The following is a 26,521-nucleotide window of genomic DNA, read 5'->3' as shown; positions in this document are numbered from 1 at the left end:
CCATAGTCTTTCGGCTTATGCAACCTTCATAACAGCAGCACCCCCCCACCTCCCCCATACCAAGCAAAGAACGTTGAGTTGGCCATTTAGTGCTGCAGTTTTCCTGTTAATGTGCAGCAGCAGAAACCAAACTAACCTCCCCCCATCCAATTCTCTGGGATGATCATTTTACCCCTCACCCCACCACGTGGCTGGTAAGAGGGAAGATCCCTGCTAACCAAACGCAAACAGCTCAGCGCCAATGCCCCTCCCCCCCCCACTGCGTGGCTAACTGCGGGGAGGATTTCTTTTCAGCCATACGCAAACAGCCCAGTAGGAACGGCCACCTCTGAATGTCCCCTTAATTAAATTCCCCTATTTCAACCAGGTTACCATGAACGATATCACTCTCCTGAGGATAACACAGAGAGATAAAGAACGGATGCTGCTTGAATGCCAGCAAACACCGGGACCATACGCTGCCAGGCTTTGTCATGCAATGATACCAGATTACTTGCTACTAGCATGGCGTGGTAAAGTGTCCTACCATGGAGGACAGAATAAGGCTGCTCTCCCCAGAAACCTTCTGCAAAGGCTTTTAGAGTACCTCCAGGAGAGTTTCATGGAGATGTCCCTGGAGGATTTCCGCTCCATCCCCAGACACATTAACAGACTTTTCCAGTAGCTGTACTGGCCACGAATGCATCCCAAGTCCTCAGGGCTACTTAATCATTAAAAATGCTTGCTTTTATAACATGTATTATATTTAAAAAGGTACACTCACCAAAGGTCCCTTCTCCGGTTTAGTAGGGTATTTCAGCCAGGGTGATAAAAAGATCCTAGCTGTCGGGGAGAACGGCGTGCTGTGTGCTCTCTTCAAGCTCGTCCTCCTCCTCATCATCTTCCCTGTAGGCAAAATCCTCAGCCATGGCGGAGAGTACCCCATCATCGGAGTCCACAGACAGGGGTGGGGTAGTGGTGGCAGCCCCCCCTAGAATTGCATGCAGCTCAGCGTAGACGTGGCATGTCAGGGGCTCTGTCCCGGAGCGTCCATTTGATTCTTTGGTTTTCTGGTACGCTTGCCTGAGCTCCTTAAGTTTCACTCAGTAATTTACATGCTCTTCTGTGGGATAATTGGGCAATGTTAGCTGTGTATATGATTGAGAGAGAGAGGGGAAGCTGGAAGCAATGTTCGCTCTCATGTTTTCCATCCATGTGCGGAATGAATTTTGTTATGTGCACCATATCGAGGTAATGTGCGGATGTGCACCACCAGTAGAAAGAAAACACCTAGATATAATATGTATTTTTCTAAAAGTTACCATAGGGATAATTACTCCAACCAGGACATGTTGGGCATTTTAGAACTCATTATTTAAAGATTTAAGTGTAAGAGAGAAATAAAAATTATGAAATGCATAGACCAGTTAAAAAACTAAAATAAACACACTTTGAAAGAAGTCTCAGAAAGTAACAACAATAATACAAGTATCTGTTGGGAGGTGAGTATGAGAGAGAGAGAGATAAACAGAAAGACAGCATGTGTGTGTGTGTGTGAGAGAGAGAGAGACAGAGCCCCTTTAAGTATGCTTCCCTTTCAAGTAAATCCGCACTCACCAGTCTGAAACCTGCTTGTTCAAACACAGTAGTAGCCTCCAGCAAGCTCCCTCCGTCCCACTCCTGAGTCCTGTGTGCCCCCCCACCCCCACCCCCCCCCGAGGAGATGGGGTACCCTGACATGAGTGACCCCTCCCTCCCCGCACTCTGCACAGCGAGCGGGAGGCTAGCAGCTGGCCAGGGCCTCCAAGGCAGAGGGCAGGAGCAGTGCAGCACTGGGGCCAGGGGCCCTTGACAGACTGCTGGGCGGCCACGCAGTTTAGAGGGAACTTAGGCTGGGAGTGTATGTGTTAGTATTTGTGCGGAGAAGATGGCAGCTTGAATATGATAAGAGAGAACAGAAGTGTATGAATAACAGGAGTCAGGTCTAGAAGTTTAGGATGAGAAGAAGACTGATGGGTGGAATTTATGTAATTCATATGCATATTTAATATAATTTTTCCTCAGGTTTTCTGCTGAGCCCAGTAGGCAAATCTGATGGAAGGGGACAGAGGGTGCATAGCCAGGTGTGAGGGGAGCTCAGGAGAAATGGGTGTGTATGTGGGGAAGAGGAATAAAGGGAGAAATAGCATAAAATAGAAGGATAGCATGCAAACTGAGGGTCTGGGTGAGGACCATGGAGTCGAGCTATATTAACAGTTTTTTTGTACAGTGACCAAAAATATATATACATTTTTAAATAGTTTAACCCAAAACAGTTTTTTTTTAAATTCAGCATGAGTAAAAAAAAAATCCTTTTAGATTAAGTGTATCTGATCAAAAACTGTTTCATTTTGTTTTAGCTTTTTAACCTTTTAAAATATTTTTTTTTTAAAATTCAGTGAGAATGTGTTTTGATTCAAAAGCTTAAACGTTTCATTTCCAACTGTCAAAATAGACATTTAAATTTCTTCTGATTTTTGGTTTCTAGATTAAATAATTTGGTGAATTTGACACAAATTTGTGAAATGTTTCGGTCGACCCACATCTGCATTTTTCAGTGAAAAAAAAAAAAAGGCTAGAGAATGTTGCCCAGGTCTAGTGTGGAGCTGATGCTTCCAGCCTCCTTTGCCCATTGCCATATTGGGAAGAATTCAATAAGGTATACTGTTCTTGGAAACTTCACATACTCTTTAATCTAATTTGAGAATCTAAAAGGGCCTGAAGAACAAATAATATTTAAAAAACAAAGCCTAAGCTTTTTTAAAAGAAAAAAAGTGACTTCATAAATGTCAGTGCAGCTTAGTTGTTTATTCCCTCTGAACCATATAATATAATTATATTTTTAAATGAAGGAATATTGAAGCAAGAAGAAAATCCAGCAGTTTCTTCTGACCCCATAAAACATTTGAGTTTTGTGATAATTTAGAACTTCACCAGAAATTCCAGGTAGAGTGCATGCTTTACCTTTTAGTAGGGCCTAGGTATTCCATTATTCTTTTTCAGTTGTCTTTTACATCTCCAAGTAAGGTTTTCCAGCTGTACTATACATACCTATTGTATAAAGTATACTTGTTCAGTACAAAGCACAATTACTCATTTAAATAGGTCTATCAATCATTACAGTTGGTCATTTGGCACATAATATGGGCTTGTATTCATTTTTCATTTTTTTTTCCTTTTGTCAAGTATGCATTTCAAAATGTTTCACTGTCAAACAGGTCTCTTACATAGCCAGTGCAATATGCTATCTTGTTTATTTATCAGACTTAATGTAATGGGATCCCTTGACAAGTACATTGATGAAGAAGTGAAAGCCATTTTCTAAATGCTAAAATAAATTTAAAGTAAGTCTTCTGTAGCTAATACTTTTCATGCTTCCTATAATGCATAAAAATATGAACTACTTCAATATGTAATAACTTAGAGCAAGTCACAGATTTTGTAAGAGTCAGTGAAAAGCCTTGCTCTAAAGCTTCTTAATCACAGAAAAGTGATATTATAAGCTAAAAGAAATGGAGTACTTGTGGCACCTTAGAGACTAACAAATTTATTTGAGCATAAGCTTTCATGAGCTACAGCTCACTTCATCGGATGCATGCAGTGGAAAATACAGTGGGGAGATTTATATACATAGAGAACATGAACAATGTTACCATACACACTGTAACCAGAGTGATCACTTAAGGTGAGCTACTACCAGCAGGAGAGCCGGGGGTAGTTGCAAATTTGTTGGTTAAAATTGCAAGCCAGAGTTTAGCCAAGAAATATGAACAGAAAGTATAATTTACTGTATAAGTGTATATACACACACATGCATGTCACTGTTCCCCATATCCTATTCTGAAAACGACAAATTGCAGTAACCTTGCAGGTAGGAATTCATGCTTATCAGTGTTTCATGCTATGCCTATCAATGAAAATAACACTATATTGTGACAAACTTTTTCAGCTGTGACTTAACATCTAGGTTGTGGAATTTCTCAGTGGACAAACCAGAATATGACATACCTTTGCTAAGTGACATGGCACATGTCACAAAATGTGGTAGTCCCCATATTTTCATAATCATCTTACATTCAGTGTGTTCTCCTATACATTTCAAAATACATAACCAAAAAATTGAGAGGATTGGGGCCTGTTTTATGACACTGCCTGGGTATTTGCATAAACTACCCACGTCATGGATCACAGCACAGGATGGGAGGGCAGCCTTCATGGAAAAGTCACTCCCCTACCCATGTAGTTGGGTGGAAAATGGGTGAGCAGGCACAGGAAATGGGTGGATCCTTGACTCTGCCCCAACCCAAAAATACTGGTCCATGTGGCTGAGATGGCCCCTTACACAGAGCAGACTGTAAAATTACAACACAACCCTAAGTAAAGTGAAAAGCATTTTTAACCTACATTATTTCCTTGGACTGAATTGTAATTGGGTAACTATCTTCATTAGTATGATCAGTATTAGAAAGTAAAGAAAGCCTCTGAGGAGGCTCACACAGCATTGTTTATTACAATAAATGTTTTTTTTTCTTTGTGCTCTGAAGAAACCAGAAGTCAACAGCAAGATTCCCATGGACTTTGGTGGGAATTGCCCAAAATGGGGAAAAAAATTCTCCCTTTCCAGAATATTTGTGTATATAAGAATACTAGATATATTGAGAGGTCCAAATATGCATTTGGAAGACCAAAAGCAGAGCAGAGACTTCTTCATTTACAATATCTCAGTTCAAAATAAAGTAATAAGAAAAGAGAAGAAAGGAAAGCCTCTCATTAAATAAAAAACAAACCAATCCTGAAGTATTTCTACAAAGTATCTCCAAGATGCAAATGCAGAGATGACAATAAAGGACCCCATCTATCACATTTTAGTAATATAACACTTAATAGTTCTTTCCATCAGTAGATCTCAAAGAGTTTTACAAAGGAGGTCAAGATAATTATTCCCATCTTTGCAAGTGGGGAAATTGAGGCACAAAAAGAGGAAGTGACCCACCCACGGCCACAGCACAGGTCAGTGGTAAAGTCAGAAATAGAACCCAAGTTTCTTGAGTCCCAGTTCAGTACTCTGTCCACTGCGGAACACTGCCCATGTGAGATTAAGGGTTTAAGTTTGATCTAGCCCAAGACACTGAAGTAATTCTCTGTCCGGTGATTTTTGTCCCCATGACTTGTTTGATTGTTAAACCATCAGAAACAGTAAAGAAAGAAAATTCCAATTATAAAACTGAAACTCTGATAGAGAGTCACACATATATATGAGCACACAGGAGAAACCACAAAAAAGAAAGTTGTTCGGAGCCATTGCAGCACACTATTCCATCAACTGAAATTACCTGCTTTGCTGTTGCTGCAATAACTGCTGTAAGCAGCATTACTAGGGAATTAACGTCTAACCCTAAAAAAAAACTATGGTACCCATACCGAATGCCAGCACTGAACATTCACTGTCCCCTTCTCTTCTTCCACTGCTAAAGATCATGAGTTACTATCAAGCCAACAACGTGCAGCTGGTGAGTCCATCTGTGCCTGTTAATTTCCAGCCAAAGCAGCCAAGCTTCCCCAGTAGAGAAAGTTCAGTAGTGGCTCAGATTCTGAGGGGAAGGGAGAAGTCAGAACTGCCTCTGAGCCTGGCAAGGAGAATAAATAATATTAGTTCCTGTGGATATGGACCAGTTATCTCCCTCTCTCTCCCCACCTCTCTCTCCTTTTTACAACCCTTTAAAAGTTGTACTCATTCAGTAGGTGAACCATCTAAAATCTGGGTATTTAATCATGGCTCTGATCCGGTTCACTGAAATCATTGAGAGCTTTGGCAGTGATATCTCTTCACACAAGATCAGGCCCCATGTGCAATAATATGTCAACTCAATTTTCAAAACTCTGTGTAGGATTACAAATATGAAAGAAGCCTATTAGAACACAGTTTAACCATATCCCTCCAAGAACGAGGTACAGTGCCCAGCAAAAGAATTAATCTGATTTTGTAGAGATATTTCCATTGATCTTAACCAATAGGTTTCACATGCCAATGCCATTCCTTCTGCAGAAAAGGCACCTGCTGGTTATCACTAATGTGCAAAATTCAAGAAGTTTGGTTGTGAAGTTCGGTTTAGCGGTACTCAAAATTCAGGCACTTATCCATAATATTTGAAGCTGCTGATGTGGCAAAACAGGGCAGAAAGGTCATAAGAACAGATCCCTTTAAGGCTGGGAACATACAATGAAATTAAAAATTCTTGAAGTCTGAGGTCTTCATATTGTGTTTCAATGTTGCAATATTGGACCAATTTCACAGCAAATAATAAAACCCTGAGAAATTTCAGAGGAGATTTAAACTCAAAATGAGCTTGAGGACTTCCTACCCCCTACACATTATATTTGATTTTTCATATCAGTGAACCATACAAAATCTTGAAATGTGTAATATTTCTTAGTAAAACACAATCACTACTACACCAAAACATTAGAAATATTTGTGGTAAGCTGGAGCCTGGAGTTATATTTTTTTGTATGTATTTATGCTAAATTTCATTTGAGAACTATTATCATGCAAGATTACTGGCACTTCCTACACGTGGTCATGGTACAACATAACATTTTTTCAAGATACTTTAGGACTTCTCTCACACTTCTGACCAGACTTATGAAAAAAAAATACTAAAAGTATTTTATACTTTATATATATATAATTATCTGAATTTTTCAACCCCCAAAAGGGGTTGGTTTGCATTTTGGATGAAAATTCAGGTTCGTTGCTCTTTTATCCAAACCGTTCATCTGTCCCTACTAGTGGCTTTTTTAGCACAGGTAATAAGCCATTCTTTTCAATCAAGAAAACATTCCTGCAGCAGATGCTGTTATACTACAGAGTTTCTCAAAATGGTCATTCCAACCATGACATTCCTTTAAGTTGTTTATTAAGAATTAATATTACTGACTAACTTTTACCCTAAGAAATAAAAGTCTGCTTTTTGTAATAAAGTGAGTTATAATCTTTAATGCTGGCTGTTGTGACATTATAATGAGTTACCATAAGTTACCTAGAATCATGGAATATCAGGGTTGGAAGGGACCTCAGGAGGTCATCTAGTCCAACCCCCTGCTCAAAGCAGGACCAATCCCCAACTAAATCATCCCAGCCAGGGCTTTGTCAAGCCTTACCTTGAAAACCCCTAAGGAAGAAGATTCCACCACCTCCCTAGGTAACCCATTCCAGTACTTGTGGAGACATTCCTTAAGTTTATGATATTACATCCCTTCTGTCACTAACTCCTATAATAAATTAGCTAGGGCCTTCCCCCCTCCTGCTTTACAATTCTCTAGTATTTAGTATGTTTCTAGATTTTTCATTCACATTGTGAAATATACCATGGACCTGTTCCATGACAAGCACATTTTATTTACTTTTTATTTTATTTCAAATTGAAACCACATTTTATGTGACTATTGGACCATTAAAAAAAGCTACATGATTTTTTGGGGGAAAAACACACATAATAGGATTTTGCATTTGTTACTGCATTTGGGACTTCCCCCGATCACCATGAGTTTTCAAAGATAATGGCCAATGGCTCTGCAATCACATCCGCCAACTCTTTTAGCACTCTAGGATGCAACGCATCCAGCCCAATGGACTTGTGCACATCCAGCTTTTCTAAATAGTCCCGAACCACTTCTTTCTCCACAGAGGGCTGGTCACCTCCTCCCCATGCTGTGCTGCCCAGTGCAGTAGTCTGGGAGCTGACCTTGTTCGTGAAGACAGAGGCAAAAAAAGCATTGAGTACATTAGCTTTTTCCACATCCTCTGTCACTAGGTTGCCTCCCTCATTCAGTAAGGGGCCCACACTTTCCTTGTCTTTCTTCTTGTTGCTAACATACCTGAAGAAACCCTTCTTGTTACTCTTAACATCTCTTGCTAGCTGCACCTCCAGGTGTGATTTGGCCCTCCTGATTTCACTTCTGCATGCCCGAGCAATATTTTTATACTCATCCCTGGTCATTTGTCCAATCTTCCACTTCTTGTAAGCTTCTTTTTTGTATTTAAGATCAGAAAGGATTTCACTGTTAAGCCAAGCTGGTCGCCTGCCATATTTACTATTCTTTCTACACATCGGGATGGTTTGTCCCTGTAACCTCAATAAAGATTCTTTAAAATACAGCCAGCTCTCCTGGACTCCTTTTCCCCCTCATGTTATTCTATCAGGGGATCTTGCCCATCAGTTCCCTGAGGGAGTCGAAGTCTGCTTTTCTGAAGTCCAGGGTCCGTATTCTGCTGCTTTCCTTTCTTCCTTGTGTCAGGATCCTGAACTCGACCCTCTCATGGTCACTGCCTCTCAGGTTCCCATCCACTTTTGCTTCCCCTACTAATTCTTCCCGGTTTGTGAGCAGCAGATCAAGAAGAGCTCTGCCCCTAGTTGGTTCCTCCAGCACTTGCACCAGGAAATTGTCCCCTACGTTTTCCAAAAACTTCCTGGATTGTCTGTGCACCGCTGTATTGCTCTCCTAGCAGATATCAGGGTGATTGAAGTCTCCCATGAGAACCAGGGCATGCGATCTAGTAACTTCTGCGAGTTGCTGGAAGAAAGCCTCGTCCACCTCATCCCCCTGGTCCGGTGGTCTATAGTAGACTCCCACCATGACATCACCCTTGTTGCTCACACTTCTAAATTTAATTCAGAGACTCTCAGGTTTTTCTGCAGTTTCATACTTGAGCTCTGAGCAGTCATACTGATCTCTTACATACAGTGCAACTCCCCCACCTTTTCTGCCCTGCCTGTCCTTCCTGAACACCTTATATCCATCCATGACATGTACTGTTGATGGCAATATTATGTGCAAGTTCATAGTCTGGAAAACAAGGGAGGTCATGCAGGTGTCAGAAGTAACAACTTATAAAATATTGTCAGAAATAGGCATAATTAGTTTAAAAGGTTTATTTTATTTAAAAACTGTGAAGGTATTAAAATGATTAACAGATTTCAATAGAAATTTTACTTGCATAAGGAATGTCAAATAGAACTTTGCATAGGAAAAATGAAAAGGAGATTTGAACAATGGGATGGGGGGAGTGATAGAAGCAACAGAAGTAACAAAACAAAACCCAACAATCTCAAAATTGGAATAAGGCAAATGTAGAGCAAAAGAAGAATGAACCATAAACTGCTCTTCCACCTACAAAAACCACCACATAGCCTGTGTACAAAAGGAGCAAGAATGAGGTGCAACAAAAGCAGCAGTAGAAGGGAAGAGCTGATATAGAAACAACACCAGCAGTAAAATCTAAACATCAATACATTCACCCAAAAAAGCGCTTTAGGAAGCAAAAATCATAGGAAAATCATGTCTTACATCTTTTAAATCAGTCCTTGTCCTGAACAGTATCACTGCCACAAAGTGAATGAGCAAAAAAAATCAGTAAGTTGTTCTGCAGGTGCTGTTGAAGGAAAGTGTAATGATGTTATTGATGACACTGCTAATTTATTTATCAGATAATTTATAATGGTAATGAGGATCAGAATTGACCTGTCATGTTTAAATCATCCATCAGATGTATGGTACTTTGGGAAATGGGCATGCTGCTAGCCTGTAGCTAATTTTAGTGTCTATCTTAGCCTGATTTATTTGTTTAGTTATTTCATGTAATAAAAACCAAAAAAGTTTTGTTTGGTCTGGCCTCTAGAGCTGTTGGAATACAGACCCTTAGAGTACACCTACATACTTTAGTTTGGTGTACAGTTTATTTTATGTAGGTAAAGTGAGTGGGAAAAGCATGATTTGAGGGTTCCTTATACATATCTTGTTTTATAACTTTGTTAATAAAAAGTTATTCAGATAAATGTGCACAATATTGTCAAAGTCTGAATCACATATTGTAAGCTGGATATTTCCTTTTGTGACTCACTCATCTATTTTAATCAATAAATGACACTATTGCAGAAGGTATTTTTTCTCATATAGAGGTCTATAATATAGAGAATTAATAATGTATAAAATATGTGTTCAATACAAATTATACTGGGCTGGAAAGTTTTGTATCAAACATTTTATTGACCTGTATTAAGTGATACAGTGTACTGCAGAGAAGAACAATTAAGAAGACGTAAGCTATATTTCTTCATGGCTTACAACAGTCAAGTCAGCACTTTAATACATGGCATCAAATGAAGCATAGTCTGTGCTCAATAAATCTCTAGCCAAAAATAAATAAAATTAAAAGAAACAGTCACTAAGGCATGAATGCTTATAGCTGATCTAGCTAGCATAAATGTATATAGATTTCTTGATGTACACTCAAGTCTGTATGTGCACTTTTGAGCAATGCTTCAGTATTTTTACATTTGGTCCTACTGATTTAGTCAAAAAAGTAATTTGCATATATAGAAGTAAAGATCTTGTATACACTTCAGTATTTCCAAGATTCTTCCTAACAACTTGTTTCTTTAATTTGTAAGAAGAGATTTGTTTTCCCCCTACATTTCCAGGAACAATGTTCAGACAAAAATATCTTTATAGTTTTATCTGCCGTGGGGAGGAGAGAGTGAAGTCTGCATACTTTCCATTGACACAGAGAGCAAAAAGCACTTGTGTCAAAATTACATGCATTCTCATGTGAATACAGCCTTCCAGAGATGGTATATAACCAGAGAGCACTAATTTAGTATCAGGAATACAGGAACTCCAGCAACTGTGACACCTCCCAGGTGGCTGCTTGCCAGAACATCTTGATGGGTGTATAGAGTCTATCCAATTTGGATTCTTAGTTGACCACTGGGATTCTCTAGTTTAATAAACAGTAGTGCATGTACAAAAATTCCCTGCTATATTTTGCGTAGTTACTTATGACAAAATAAAGCAGAACAAGGTAAAATTATAGAAAGATTGTCACTGCCAACCTGCTCCTCAACACAGGGTTAGGACTGCACTTGAAATATTTGTTTTCTTCCTAGTATCAACTCCATCTGTTAATAAACTTAACTTTATTGATTCATACTGATTACTAATTCCAATATAACAGCAGATCTCCCAGGTCTACAGTCTGTTAGCAGTAACCAAGAACTTTGATCCCACCTGTCTGCCCAGCCCCACTTTATCTGCCCACCTGCACCAGGTCTCCCAACCTCACTGTTCTCATACTTGAATTCTCCCTTCAGCCTGTCTCTTCTCTAGCCCATTCCTCTCCATCTCCCTGCCTTCCACTAATCTCCTCCTCCTTTTAAAAAAAAATCAAATATTTTTCAACCTTAATTTAATAAGACTAAAGACAATTGAATTTAGATTTGATAATTTTAAAGACACAGTATACCAAATAACCACATTGCTTTACCTTTGTAACCTTTGTGCTCTACTCATCTCCCTTCTGTTACGTTTCCTTCCCATCCCCTCCATGTTAATTTTCCCTCCCAACTCATTTCCCCTTTCTTCCCAATATCCCATCTGTGTTCTTATCCTAATACACTCCATTTCCAGATCTTCCCTTTCAGATGTTTCCTTCCTTTTCTGAAGCTTTAACATGTTTCGGTGCCCAAACCTCCCACTTCCACTGCTGGCTGCCCTCCCAGATTTGGCTTTCAGTAATTACTCTGAGAAACAAATTAATGCAGCACCTGCTGTTAAATAAGAGTGTCTTGGACTGCAGATGTGTTAACTTGTCATCTGCTAGCAAAAGGTTAAATCTAAAATGCTGTCCTTACTTGACCCCCTTGTATCAATTCATTTCAACAGCACACCAAATATGATAACGTTCTATGGAGATCTCTGCAAAACTGAAGCACAATGTATTGAGCTAAAAACAGGTCTCGTGCAAAGATTAGTAGCTTATCCCCTTTCTCTTTAATTAGAAACTAAATGAGTTTTTAGCATAAAATAAATGCATGTGTGTCATTTGGAGGGACTCAGTCTAAATGAACCTGCAACACTATGATACTTTAAAAGACAAAGGCAATCTTACTGCCAAAAATGTGTTATGATTTCCATGGCAAAAATAGTCGCTAATTTTGAAGAGCCAACTAGAGCATCTGATTCTGAGAGGTTCTGAGCACAAAACTCCAAATGAAGTGGACGGGAACTCTGGATCCCGACAACTTATCAGAATCAGATCCACATCTCAGTTTGGGATCCCAAAAACAGAGCCACCCAAATTCAGTGACCCTATAGAAAATTGACTGTTAATGTTTGAAACCTGAGGTAACACCGATAACACTAGGGTATAGCTGAAATGTACGGTTCACATGAAACATACAGTCAGAAAAGTATTTGTCCAATCTATTCAGTGAATGTGAATGAATAATGAACACATTAGAAGAAAATCAGGATTGGTTTGCAAACAATTTTTGCACCAAAGAGCTAAATTAAATTATTTTCAAAATGGGTGCCCACTGTTATGCTCCTAAATTCATATTTTGGCACTCATAAGCATCCAGATTTTCCAGAGTAATGGACACTCAGCAGTTTCCATTTAACTCAATGGGGAAAACATTCCTGGTCCTGGACATTCCTGAAGAAAACAATGTAATACCAATGTGGCAGATGACAGAACGAGGAGCAATGCTTTCAAGTTGCCATGGGGGAGGTCTTGGTAGGATATTAGGAAACCCTGTTTTACTAGGAGGGTGGTGAAGCACTGGACTGGGTTACCTAGGGAGGTGGTGGAATCTCCATTTTTAGAGGTTTTAAAGGTCCAACTTGACAAAGCCCTGGCTGGGATGATTTAGTTGGGGTTGGTCCTGCTTTGAGCAGGGGGTTGGACTAGATGACCTCCTGAGGTCTCTTCCAACCCTAATCTTCTATGATTCTATGATTTCATGGATCAAGTATGTTTTAGTACTTAGTACTTATTTGAACAAAGAATGCTTTAAGAACGCTTTAAGAATCAGCCCTTGTTAATAAAAAGTTTCTACCCGCTGTGTATTCTTAGGGGATATTAATCATGATGTGACTACTGGATGCTATTCCAGGAACAAGGTTTCAGTCATGGTATTATCCTCAACTGTAACATCTGTGTGACAATTACAACTCCCTGGACCACTTCCCCATGACGTCCCCCCAGCACCTTCTTTGTCCTCACTGCAGGACCTTCTTCCTGATGGCTCCAGCAGCACATCTTCTCACTCCCAGCTCCTTACGTGCCTCTCCCTCACTGAAGGGAGGTCTTTCTTTTAACCAGGTGCCCTGATTAGCCTACCTACTTTAATTGGTTCTACTAGCTTCCTAATTGGCTCCAGGTGTCCTAATTAGCCTGCTTGCCTTAATTGGTTCTTGCAGACTCCTGATTGTTCTGGAATAGTCCCTGTTATTTTACACAAGGAAAAGGGACCTGCTTAATCTAGGACTACCTTCCACCACTCTCCTGTAGCCATCTGGCCTGACCCTGTCACAGTATGTACTTGCATCCTTTTGACTACCAGTGGATGGCATGGTCTGGCCAAGCAAGGGGAATGATGGGAGAGAATGGCAGCAAGTCAGTGTTAATATAATTAGAAACCACAAAAATATTGAATGAGACCACTGAACACCCTTTATTTCTGGAAATTTTCAATCTTCACCTATTTCCCTGATAATCTCTACTTTTCTATTCACCTGCACCTTTAATTATTTCTCTCAGCGCAAACATTCATACAGCTAAAACTCAAAGCCATGCAAACCTCACCTAGTTTCGTGTTGCATTGTTAACTTGAAGTTCAGTCCAACAATCAAATATTTAACATGTTTCATGAACTTTCAGTGAAAACAGCCATGTTTGCATTGAACTTAGACTGAAAATGAACGAGTGTCAAATCATGCTTAATTTGTGGTTTTGAAAGACTCCACCCCCCCCCTTAAAAAGAGGTGAAATACAATGGTTTGAAGGAATTTCCCTATGAAATTTTGTGTGTATTAAAATAAGAAACTCAGAGTAAGTCCTGAAGGCAGGATGGTACCTAGAAAATGTTCAGTGAAACCCTGTGAACTGAAATCACAGAGCTTTAAATACAACATTTTTAAAATTCGTTTGCTAGATCTCTTCATGGAACTCCAGAACTAGAAACTTTTTCAGTCAATTCAAGAGAAAACCCACTGTTCACCCATCTTGGACAAGGTACAGTTGCCAGTTGGATAATTTTATGAACTATGTTTTATGCATCCAAACCCGAATTTGAAATGCATACACGGAACAAAACAAAACAAAAATCATCTTGAATGTATAAACATCACTTTGAGAATACACATATGGGAAAAGACTATATTAAAATCTTGGTGTCTCTTCAGTGAGACAATAAGAAAACAAAGTTCAATTAACAAGATTAAAATTTAAGGTATTCATATTTTAAAGTGTTTAGTTAAAAATGAATGATGATTATAAAGATACTACCCTGTGTTTGAGAGCCTGGCCCACATATTAAATATATTACTAAATTTATTTTTATTATGGTTTCCTGAAGATTAAATTATTTCTCTTGATTCATAAAATAAGGCAATTTGGTAGAGGGGAAAAAATCTGCCAGAAAGACATGACCAAAACCATCTGGGGGCTTTGAGTTTTCAATACCTTGAAATGTACCTAGAAACAAACAGTAAGATATGACTATCATATATTCTCAACATCTTATATCTCTCAACAGGCTGGTAGATGTATTCTGTAGTATCTTTAATTTTTGGATTGTCTTTACATATAGTTCCAAGTAGTATTGCAGTAATTCAGTGTAGAATTTACAAAAACATGGTTACTGTAGGACAGAAAAAAGTTACAAATGCCAAACCAGAAGAAAAAAGGTGGTTTTGTCTATCAATGCCACCTGAGATCCCAGGAGCAGACCGGGTTCAAGAAGCACACCCAAAGTGCAAAGCTCCTGGACAAAGGATACACAAACTCCTATTGTATCACACATCAAATCCTCCACTATATCATCAAGATTCTTCTTTCAAACTATTAGTGTTATCTATGCCTTATTTTGATTAATTTGCAGATAGTTTGTTCTCATCCATGTACCTATTCCAGACAGAGATGTGTGCCATCAGCATACCAGAAATAATACACCTCACCCCAAACTCTCCCATGTGAGGTATTGCAAACAACCCATACTTTTAGTATTTTCCATAACATCCATTGACCAAAATCGTGAACACATTGTAATACTTCTGAGAATGGCAAAAAATATTGGCTTTGTGTATGCTTGGTAAACATAGTACTCATGAAGTCACAATAAGCAGAGTTACTGGGAGGTTTCTAGTAGGTGCCAAGTCATATTACATATTTTCTAATGAGCTAGTCTCTGTTCTTTGTAAATCAGATATCATTATACAACCACATAAAACAACCTATTTCATATGATTCCATCTTAAACATAGATGTCATTGTTTCAGCACATTTTCTTTCTTCATTATGTTTTGTTGTTTTAAATAATCATAACTTAGAGGAGAAGGCAAAGTTTTATCATATTAAATGTTTTAGGCAATTAAAAATGGAATACTTGAATAAATATCTGCATTGCCTGTAGTATAATTAGAGTATGTGGTGACAAAAGCCTTTCAAATTTTCAGATAATTAGGCAGAATGTTTTCTTTTTCTACTTGTATTAATAGCAAATAGCCCCAATCACATTATCCACAGATTATTTTGTTCGGTGGCTCAGAAATAGGTCTGACTCTAGTAAATGTCATATGACAAGAATTAAACACAGTTTCTTAATCACAATAAACATGGAATATTTACCCTAATAGTAAAAAAGAAGTATGAAATTTACTTCTGTAATATTTTAATTTCATACTTTCTTTCACCTGGAACAGTTCTAATATGATGAAAATCAAAAAGTCAAAGAATATTGAAATTTTTGACTGTCTCAAGAACACACAATTATGTTTAAAACTCTAAAATATTTGCTGTCAAATTCTAGAACACAATCATAACATAAAAAAACTTTCACAGAATGCTGGAAAAAATACAGTACTTAAGCAACTCACTGAAGCTTGATTATGTCTGTGTCAAAGTAGTTTAATTTAATCATGAATGCCTAAAAATCCTTCATGAATGACTAAATATTCTTTGTATGATCATTAAACAGACATATACTGGTATAATACAGCTCAAGGTTATTTTTAACAAGTTTATTCTAGTCAACATTTCATTTAATATATTTTTATGTATGTACATATGTACACCCCTGCTGTCACCACTGGAAAAGATAACATTGCCATAGCTTAATTTTTGTTCAGTTAATGAGGGTAAGTGCTTATTCGTGTCTAACAAAGGTTCAGAAGGCATATATGAATGTAGATTAACATAAGAACAATCTATGAGCTGGAAAAAACTTGTACTTATGTATACATTATTTGTCTATGCAAACACAAAGACCTACCAAAGTTGAGAATCACTGGCACCTTTATCGGCCATTTTAGCAGGGAAACCAAGGATTTACTGGAATGGTGACGAAGGCCCCAAATCAGGAAAGTATTTAAGCAGGTGTTTGTGTCCCATTGAAGTCAGTGGCTGGAATTTTCAAAGGAAAGAGAATTAAGGGTGCAACCCACAATGGCTTTCAATAGGATTTGAGTGCCAAACTCTTTTAGGAACCTCTGAAAATATTACCCAGAATATTCTTAAAACTCAGAGGCCCAATTATATTCTCCTCAATGGGACTCGAAAGACACACACACACACACACACACACACAAATCTCTTCTTTATAATTGCTACAAGATGCTTTACTCACGGAGACAAATTTTTGGCCTATCTTCTAACCCATGAGCCAATGGGGAAAGGCAGAATTTGACCACTATATCTTGTATGATGTATGGCACTTGCATATACTGAGTTGGGATGTTCCTTTGTAACTGTTTTAAGTTTACCCAACTTTAACAGGCAAATCAATTTTATATCAGATATATTTATTCCAGCCAATGTAGTAGGGTTTGTGTGTTTATTTAAATAAATTTAGAAAGATTCACAGTGTTAATAAAATTGAAGACTGCTGTTAATTATTAACATCAGGGAATGTTTTCTTAACAATGAAAATAAAGTATACAAAAATAAATTCCATGTAGCATAGCTGTGGTGTAGCAAGGATAAAGGGAAATATTCAAGACTGCTAGTGCAGCATTTAATGCTGGCCTCACAATTCTTCTTGGATGCCTATTTGTTGCTTTACCTTTTCATTTACTCAAAGATCTCAAAATAGAAAAAAATGAGACTTTTTGACATTGCATTGTTAAAAAGTAAATATGGTAAATTGGCCTCTGATAAACATTTCAAGCCTTCTTCAAAGTGTCTTTTGCAGTTCTATAAAAATATCAGCATATGGATACTGTACACTTTAAAATGTTAATTTTTGTTGTCCTTTAATTTTTGGCAGTAACCTTTCTTATCAAATAAATTTATCTTTACAATATATTTAAAAAGACACTCTCAAAGGGGACATCAGGACCTAATTTTGACAGATTAATAAAATTCACAAATTAAAACACAATCAGAGGAATTTTTTGAGGGGGGTGTAAGATTTTTTGAATTAGTGGTATGTAACATGAAAGATGTCTACAAGGTGTTCCACTGACTTAAAATCATGTTTAAGATAATACGTTTATCAAAATGTCTGCATCATGTTTTTTTTAATCTCAAATGAGTAGATTACAAAAAAGTATATGTACTATAGGCTAGCACCACAAGGCTTTTTTTTAAATTAGAAACTCCATGTGAGCTTTTAGAAACCCACTTTATCTATTCCTAATATAAGCATTACAAAAATAACTTGTTCTACATATTTTACTGTTCAGTTACTTAGAGATAAGGAGGTAAAATGCTGAACACCATTTAGATGTACAGAATCCATCAGTTTTAGTGGAAGGAGTTTGTAGAAATCCTTGCATAAACTCTAGAATGTGTAGAGATTTGTATAATTTGTACTACTTCAAGCCAAATAGTGGATCTCATAGTTTAAAGCATTTATCCTACCAATCACACAGAGAAGCTTTATGCCAATGTTATTTTTTTCCCATGGAATATTTGTAGCAGGTTTTCAGTTTTATAACAGGAAGAGAGAGTTCAAATATTCATGGATGAATTTTGATCTTTTTCCTATATGAATATAAACTACTATGGTTTCTATGGAGCTGAATATATATAAAAATATAGGGATCTTACTTTATCTAATTTAATTTTCCAAGGTACAGCCAGTCTTTCATTAAAATAAGTTTTGGTAAGCACTGGACATCTGGAAAATAGGGGGAAATAATTCAACACTTATATAGACTAAATTCTATCTTCTGATGAGCATAGATGGTTCCCATCAGCTTCAGCTACATACATTAATTTGGTTTTAAATGTAAAATCTATGGCATTTTTTATATTTTAGTAACATGAAGAATAATTTCTTCTACAGATTGTCCATGCATATTTGTCATTCTTAAGCATCTTGAAATTCCAAGTTATAAAGCGGGATGAATGAGCTCAAGTTTAGAAGCGTGAGCAACAAGGGTGATGTCATGGTGGGAGTCTGCTGTAGACCACCACATCGGGGGATGAGGTGGACAACACTTTCTTCCAGCAACTAACGAAAGTTACTAGATCGCAGGCCCTAGTTCTCATGGGAAACTTCAATCACCCTTCAATCTGCTGGGAGAGCAATACAGCGGTGCACAGACAATCCAGGAAGTTTTTGGAAAGTGAAGGGGACAATTTCCTGGTGCAAATGCTGGAGGAACCAACTAGGGGCAGAGCTCTTCTTGACCTGCTGCTCACAAACTGGGAAGAATTAGTAGGGGAAGCAAAAGTGGATGGGAACCTGGGAGGCAGTGACCATGAGATGGTCGAGTTCAGGATCCTGACACAGGGAAGAAAGGAGAGCAGCAGAATACGGACCCTGGACTTCAGAAAAGCAGACTTTGACTCCCTCAGGGAACTGATGGGCAAGATCCTCTGATAGAATAACATGAGGGGGAAAAGGAGTCCAGGAGAGCTGGCTGTATTTTAAAGAATCCTTATTGAGGTTACAGGGACAAACCATCCTGATGCGTAGAAAGAATAGTAAATATGGCAGGCGACCAGCTTGGCTAAACAGTGAAATCCTTGCTGATTTTAAACAAAAAAAGAAGCTTACAAGAAGTGGAAGATTGGACAAATGACCAGGGATGAGTATAAAAATATTGCTCAGCCATGCAGGAGTGAAATCAGGAAGGCCAAATCATACCTGGAGGTGCAGCTAGCAAGAGATGTTAAGAGTAACAAGAAGGGTTTCTTCATGTATGTTAGCAACAAGAAGAAAGACAAGGAAAGTGTGGGCCCCTTACTGAATGAGGGAGGCAACCTAGTGACAGAGGATGTGGAAAAAGCTAATGTACTCAATGCTTTTTTTGCCTCTGTCTTCACGAACAAGGTTAGCTCCCAGACTACTGCACTGGGCAGCACACCATGGGAAGGAGGTGACCAGCCCTCTGTGAAGAAAGAAGTGGTTCGGGACTCTTTAGAAAAGCTGGAAGAGCACAAGTCCATGGGGCCAGATGCGCTTCATCCGAGAGTGCTAAAGGAGTTGGCGGATGTGATTGCAGAGCCATTGGCCATTATCTTTGAAAACTCATGGCGATCGGGGAAGGTCCCAGATGACTGGAAAAAGGCTAATGTAGTGCCCATCTTTTAAAAAAGGGAAGGAGGATCCTGGGAACTACAGGCCAGTCAGCCTCACCTTAGTCCCTGAAAAAATCATGGAGCAGGTCCTCAAGGAATCAATTCTGAAGCACTTAGAGGAGAGGAAAGTGATCAGGAACAGTCAGCATGGATTCACCAAGGGCAAGTTATGCCTGACTAATCTAACTGCCTTCTATGACAAGATAACTGGCCCTGTGGATGAGGGGAAAGCAGTGGACGTGTTGTTCCTTGACTTTAGCAAAGCTTTTGATATAGTGTCCCACAGTATTCTTGCCAGTAACTTAAAGTATGGGCTGGATGAATGGATGATAAGGTGGATAGAAAGCTGGCTAGATTGTCGGGCTCAATGGGTAATGATCAATGGCTCCATGTCTAGTTGGCCGCCGGTATCAAGTGGAGTGCCCCAGGGGTCGGTCCGGGGGCTGGTTTTGTTCAATATCTTCTTTAATGATCTGGAGGATGGTGTGGATTGCACCCTCAGCAAGTTTGCAGAGGACACTAAACTGGGAGGAGAGATAGATATGCTGGAGGGTAGGGATAGGATACAGGAGGCCCTAGACAAATTGGAGGATTGGGCCAAAAGAAATCTGATGAGGTTCAACAAGGACAAGTGCAGAGTCATGCACTTAAGACGGAAGAATCCCATGCACCGCTACAGACTAGGGACCGAATGGCTAAGCAGCAGTTCTGCAGAAAAGGACATGGGGTTACAGTGGACGAGAAGCTGGATATGAGTCAACAGTGTGCCCTTGTTGCCAAGAAAGCCACTGCATTTGGGGATGTAGAAGTAGGGGCATTGGCAGCAGGTAGAGGGATGTGATCGTTCCCCTCTATTCGACATTGGTGAGGCCTCATCTGGAGTACTGTGTCCAGTTTTGGGCCCCACAATACAAGAAGGATGTGGAAAAATTGGAAAACGTCCAGCGGAGGGCAACAAAAATGATTAGGGGACTGGAACACATGACTTATGAGGAGAGGCTGAGGGAACTGGGATTGTTTAGTCTGCGGAAGAGAAGAATGAGGGGGAATTTGATAGCTCCTTTCAAATACCTGAAAGGAGGTTGCAAAGAGGATGGCTCTAGCCTGTTCTCAGTGGTAGCGGATGACAGAACGAGGAGTAATGGTCTCAAGTTGCAGTGGGGGAGGTTTAGGTTGAATATTAGGAAAAACTTTTTCACTAGGAGGGTGGTGAAACACTGGAATGCATTAGCTAGGGAGGTGGTGGAATTTCCTTCCTTAGAAGTTTTTAAGGTCATGCTTGACAAAGCCCTGGCTGGGATGATTTAGTTGGGGATTGATCCTGCTTTGAGCAGGGGGTTGGATTAGATGACCTCCTGAGATTCCTTCCAACCCTGATATTCTATGATTCTAAGTTTGCATTGGGCAAAATTCTCTAACCTCCTTTACAATTTTACATAGGCCAAAACTAAAGGGATTCATATGTTTCTGCTTCACTAGAGAAAGAGTGATAAGTGAAAAGGTCACACAAGTGGACTTGGCAGTAATGTACCCTACAGTGACAAGCTCAGCAGAGGTTCTCTCTGTGGGATCACAAAAGGGCAGGCAGTGGACAAACCAGGGGAGCATCAGAATTACACCCAAGAACTGTGAGAATCTACTGCCCATAAGTCCTGCAAGGCCACATGACAGGTCTACGTGCTACAGTAGTAACCATGACCCGCCAGTCCAAGTATTCTGTGGCGAATTTTACCTCCCCAATTCCTGCTTTAGTCTCCCCCCATGTGAATCCCATTTACTCTGGCTTTGCACAGCAAATTTGAGTTTCAATGTGTTAAGAAAGGTTTATTTCTACTGAAGAGAAAAACGTTCAGACATCTGGAGTCAGAAGAATATTGAATCTCAAGGGTAAGCTCTGAGATGAGAAACAGTCAGACAGTCAAGCTTACGAGGAATAACATCATAGGTTTGGGATGTTTTAGTGACAGCCAAGTTGGTGTTTCCTCACAAAAATCACGGGTAGTAAGCACAAAGAGGATTATCACAGCATTCTCCAGATTGAGACATTCACTTCCACCTGAGTGATTGATCCATGATTCACCACACAGCAGGACAATGATCCAAGAAATTTATTCTAGGCTTTGGAGATGCTGTCAAGAAGAGGAACAGAGATTGTTTGTTCATATGCATTGTATGAACTAGCACACTCCATCCTCTCCATATGACCCAGTAAAACTGTCTAGCCTGAATTAGATAAAATACTGGATAAAAAATGGATGGAAGCATCATTCTGAAAAGTTGTGAGGATTCCTGGGAAAAGGCTGGCAATATACGATCATAAGATTATTGTGTGTATTCAGCACAGAAATTTTCTTATTTTCAACATTTAAAAATATTGGTTTTCTTGTATGGTTATTACTGTTCAACACTGTGTGATCTACAGAACACAAGACACTGAATATGCTTTAAATGACGGCATTAAAGAATGGTCAGAAAAGTGATAATATAAATAGCTTATTTTTTCCCCTCACTTGACCACCCACTTATCTGTCTTCTGAATTATATCTGCTCATTTTAGTTAAATAAGACAAGCTTTTGCTACTGTTAGCACTGGAGAGCTAAGGCAGGTGCGTGGAGGGGTGCTACTTTCTATTCTACCTCAGGCTTCATCAAGAACAGAGCTGGATTAACCTTTTGTGGGCCCTGGCGCCAAACATAGAATATCAGGGTTAGAAGGGACCTCAGGAGGTCATCTAGTCCAAACCCCTGCTCAAAGCCAGACCAATCCCCAATTTTTGCCCCAGATCCCTAAATGGCCCCCTCAAGGATTGAACTAACAACCCTGGGTTTAGCAGGCCAATGCTCAAACCACTGAGCTATCCCTCCCCCCGTGTAGTCATTGTGGGCTCCGAGCGTGGGCCTGGTGTGGCAGTGCAATTGATGCCATAGTATACCCGGTACTGAATCTCAGAGACATTTTTCATTTTGATCACACACCTCTGCATGACTATATGCATTGCCATACACAGCTCCCTCAGCCCCCAGTTTTTCTTATTAAGCTGTATATCCATGTGGATTTACCAGCGTCCACAGTGAGCAGTAATTTCACAGTGATCAGGGGAAAGTCCCCACAGATTTATCTCCTTCCTCATGCAGACCTTCTATAGCCATGTCTCCAGGACCACCCTATGTCACCTGTCACTGTATGTGGTTCTGGTCTCAGCTCAATAAAGTTTCACAGCCAGCAGATACCTAATCAACTCTGACAAATCCCTCCCTCAGTGCTCATCCTGCCATTTGAATAATCCACTTGCAAACACCATTTCCCCAAAGTGACGACTTGATCCTGGGAACATGAAGTCACCAGCCTTTCTCCTCTGCGCCCATCTACATGCTAGTCTACTACTTGGTCTCCAGCACCTCTCCCTATGCTTGTTTCCCTTCTACCTTGGACATGCTCCCAAGCCAGCTGGGGCTATTCTCCCCCTGAAAGCCTGATCTGCTTCCTCTTTCCCTGCTCCCCTTGACATTCCTTTCCTACTGGTGACCTCTGTTCCTTGAGGTTAACTCCAGTTTCTTTATACGCTCCTAGCTTAATGGCCCCCAGTAGTCACAGAGCCACCTGCAGTTTCTCTGGCTACAGCCATGGGGCCAATTGCCAGAGGCCAGCCTTAGATAGCTGCAGCTGCTAGCAAGGGAGGGGTGGCAAGTCCAAAGCTGAGCATGCCTGAACCTTGCAATGGCAGCACTAGGGGTTCTAAATTCTCAGCGCTGGCCCTAGGCAGCTGGAGACTCTGGAGTTAGGCGCTTCCCTCCTCTAGGCCATGGCTTTAAATACGTGAGATGTCTCACCTGCAGGAGAGGCAACCAATTCCCACGCACCTCTCAGCTAGCACACAGTCATGCAGAAAGTGCAGCCTGAATGATTTTGGAGGCTGGAGTGCCAGGAGGTTCCCATCCCTGAGCAGCAGCTCTGCAACAAGCTCACATGGGCGCTGTGGGACCAGGACCCTGTGAAGACAGTGGAGTTACCCTGTGTATAACCAGTTCTGTCCAAAGCCTGTTGAAGTAAGTGGGAGTCTTTTCATTGTCTTTAATGGGCTGCATATAGAAGCAAAGGACTCCATTCTAGAGTAGGAGCAAAGTGCATTCTATGCTGCACTGGTTTACTATTGTAACAGGAAGGTCTCATGTTACCTAGTGAATAAGCAACACCTCCTACAGCACCTAACTTTTTCTGAGAGGCTTCCTGCCGAATTACTAAACGTAAACCTGCTTCGCTTACCAGGGCTGAAAATATCAGGTAGTATGGTCACAAAAGCAAGGCACTTCTGAATTCAGCAGGAATTTTGGATGTTCACAGAACACAGACTGGACTAGTTCCTGCATGGTTACAGAACTGCAGTCAGGTGGAACAATTTTCAGCTTGTGTGATTGGAGGATTTCTGATCCATATTGTAAGACTGTCCTACATAAATGAGGAAAAGTTGAGGAGCCTTTGTTATTCTTTTTTTCCACTCTTCATTTCTGTGGGGAATTTGCCAATGCAATATCATGGTCTTGTTTTTAAACAAACAAAACGGCAATGGCTATTGAAAATAGCAATTCCAGTCCTAGTTAGCATTGGGAAGACCCCAGAATTTGTTGCTCAATTTTATCCTACTTTTTCTACAGAAAATTACAGTGGATCAGTATATTTGATTTGGGAAAAATGAAGTAACAGCTGCCCAAATTGAGCTTGAGCACTCCTGAATTTTGAGGGTGTTCAAATCTGGAAGGCATGAGCTAGATTCCCTTTCTGAATATTGGATAAGTCTGGAAAGGAAAAAAGGCAATTTCTGCTTCCATTGCTCAGAAGTGGAAATCCTCCTGCATGCCTGGTACTGTACCTAAAGCTGCCCAGGTCCTTTAGTAAAGCCTCCTCTCCCTTACTTTTCATTTTAACTTCTCCTGGTGGGGTCCACATACCTTCCCTGCTATGTGGGTGAGTTCAGATAGAGAGGTGCACTGTCCATTCATTCCACCCAGTTCCTTCTTTGGGGGCTGCCAGGTGAGGTCACACCAGCATCCTTAAGCCAGTCTGGGGAAGTCTTCTAAGGGTGATATCTGGGCCACAGCCTTCTAACTCCTTGGGCATACTTGTTCCCCCTCACAGTGCCACCCCCTTCTAGCAGCCAGCTCCCCATTCACAGCAAGCTGCAGTGCATGGGGTCTCAACTTCCCCACTCTTTCCCGCTCCCTTTCCTGTTGATAGCAGCCAAGGGAATACTGGGAAATGTAGTTCCTTCCCTGCTTCAGGGCTGGCTCTCTAGGCAGGGAGCTGGCCGAGGAGCTACAACTCCCAGGGCCCCTTGCATTCTGAGCACCGATGCTGGATCCCTGCTGCTCCGAGGCTCGCTCTCAGAGCCTCCGCTTCTGCAGCGCTGCGAGAGGGGAGGAAGCGAGTGTTATGGGCCCCTTTCTGAGCTTGGACCCAGCACTATGGCACCATTGGTGCCACGGTAAATCCGGTACTGATCAACAATATAACTCAGCATTTGCAAGCTGTAAAGCAGAGATAGTAATGGAAGTTCTTAGTATGAAGGGGACTCATCTTGCATGTGACTTTCCCCCTTTCCACACAGAAAGGAGTCAGATTCCTTCAAGGTGCTAGTCTCTTCTTTTCCCAGACTTGCGCTGGGTTCTCCAAGGCATTACACGTGGAGAGGACATGAGTCACAGAGGGCATGCCCCATCATGACTCCTTTCCAATCCCTGTGGGAAATTTGCATAGGACTAGGCTGTGTTAGTTTTTACATAAAGCCCCTGTAATCTGTGGAACACTCCCATCCCCCTATGGAAGCTCCAGCAGCAGACATCTCAGAGAGATTCTACCACCTTGGAGCACCCTAAACTTCTCTGTCCTTTGTGTTTGTATGCCATATGAAGACTCTTGCTATTTCTCAAATACAGGGCTCACACAGTCTACATAAGAAGTTATTGCCATATGAGCAGTCTTGGATCACTATGTATATGACAGGGAAGGATGGCGGCGGGTGTGAGAGATCAGAAGATCATGGCCCAGGGGTGGGGCTACACCAGAACTGTTTCCTGCCCCCACAGCAATAGTCAGACTAAATGAGAAGGGGAGGGGGAACTAACCAATTCTAGCATTCGCATGCCATCATGAGCGCTGCTGCCATCATGAGTGCTGCTGCCATCACTGCCATGAGTGCTGCTGAATCATCTTGAGAGAGACAGGGGCGGCAAGGGAAGAGAAAGAGGATGAGGGAATAAGTGTATCTGAAAGGAGTCTATGTCCCCAGGGAAATCAATAGCCAGTCAAGCAAAACTGTGTGTGTGCATGCACACATCCACGCAAGTGCAACTTTTGTGGAGGAAAATGCCATTTGCTTTCAGATACCCTCCCCATCTATATGCACTACCATGGAGAGTCAGAAGAGGAGAGGGTGCTCACAAAGTCATGGTGTATCACCTGAATTCTAGCTAGAGGTGGGGGAAGACTGTGGCAAAATCTCTTTTCCACTGGAGAGGTACAAGATAGCAGCATTTCCTTCTCCCTTCCATGCACTTGTGGATCCTGTAGAAGTTCTGAACTTGCACAAGCCTGGTAGCACTAAGGGGGAGAATTCTCACCATTGTTAATGGAAGGGTGAAAGCTTCACTATCCCATTCTTCACCTTACTCTAGTCCCTAGTTACCAATGAAAGCAACAGGAAATCATGATCTTATCTACTGTGGCACTCTTTTCAAAAGGGCCAGGAAATCGGACCACTCATCTTGACCATTAGCCCCTACAAAGTGAGGTTGTGCCACTTTTTAATGGTATATAAATGAATGACAATGAGACTGGTAGCCAATATTAAACTGTGACTAAATTAATTTTGCAAAATCTATTAATGGATAAATAAAGGGACTCATTTCCTCTTTCTGGAT

General features: G+C 40.4%; 1 long non-coding RNA gene across 1 annotated transcript; it reads right to left on the bottom strand.

Moving 5' to 3' along the window:
- Positions 1 to 5,491: 5,491 nt before the first annotated feature.
- LOC122461497 lies at positions 5,492 to 23,589 on the bottom strand. Its single transcript, XR_006283428.1, has 3 exons — positions 23,438 to 23,589; positions 16,350 to 16,480; positions 5,492 to 5,645 (listed from the first exon to the last, which is right to left on the bottom strand). It is a non-coding gene; the product is annotated as an uncharacterized LOC122461497 (long non-coding RNA).
- Positions 23,590 to 26,521: the final 2,932 nt, after the last annotated feature.

This window comes from Chelonia mydas, chromosome 8 (assembly GCF_015237465.2).
Source record: "Chelonia mydas isolate rCheMyd1 chromosome 8, rCheMyd1.pri.v2, whole genome shotgun sequence".
Taxonomy (NCBI): Eukaryota; Metazoa; Chordata; order Testudines; family Cheloniidae; genus Chelonia; species Chelonia mydas.
Note: the sequence above shows the minus strand (reverse complement) of the source record. Positions and strands in the feature narration are given on the sequence as shown.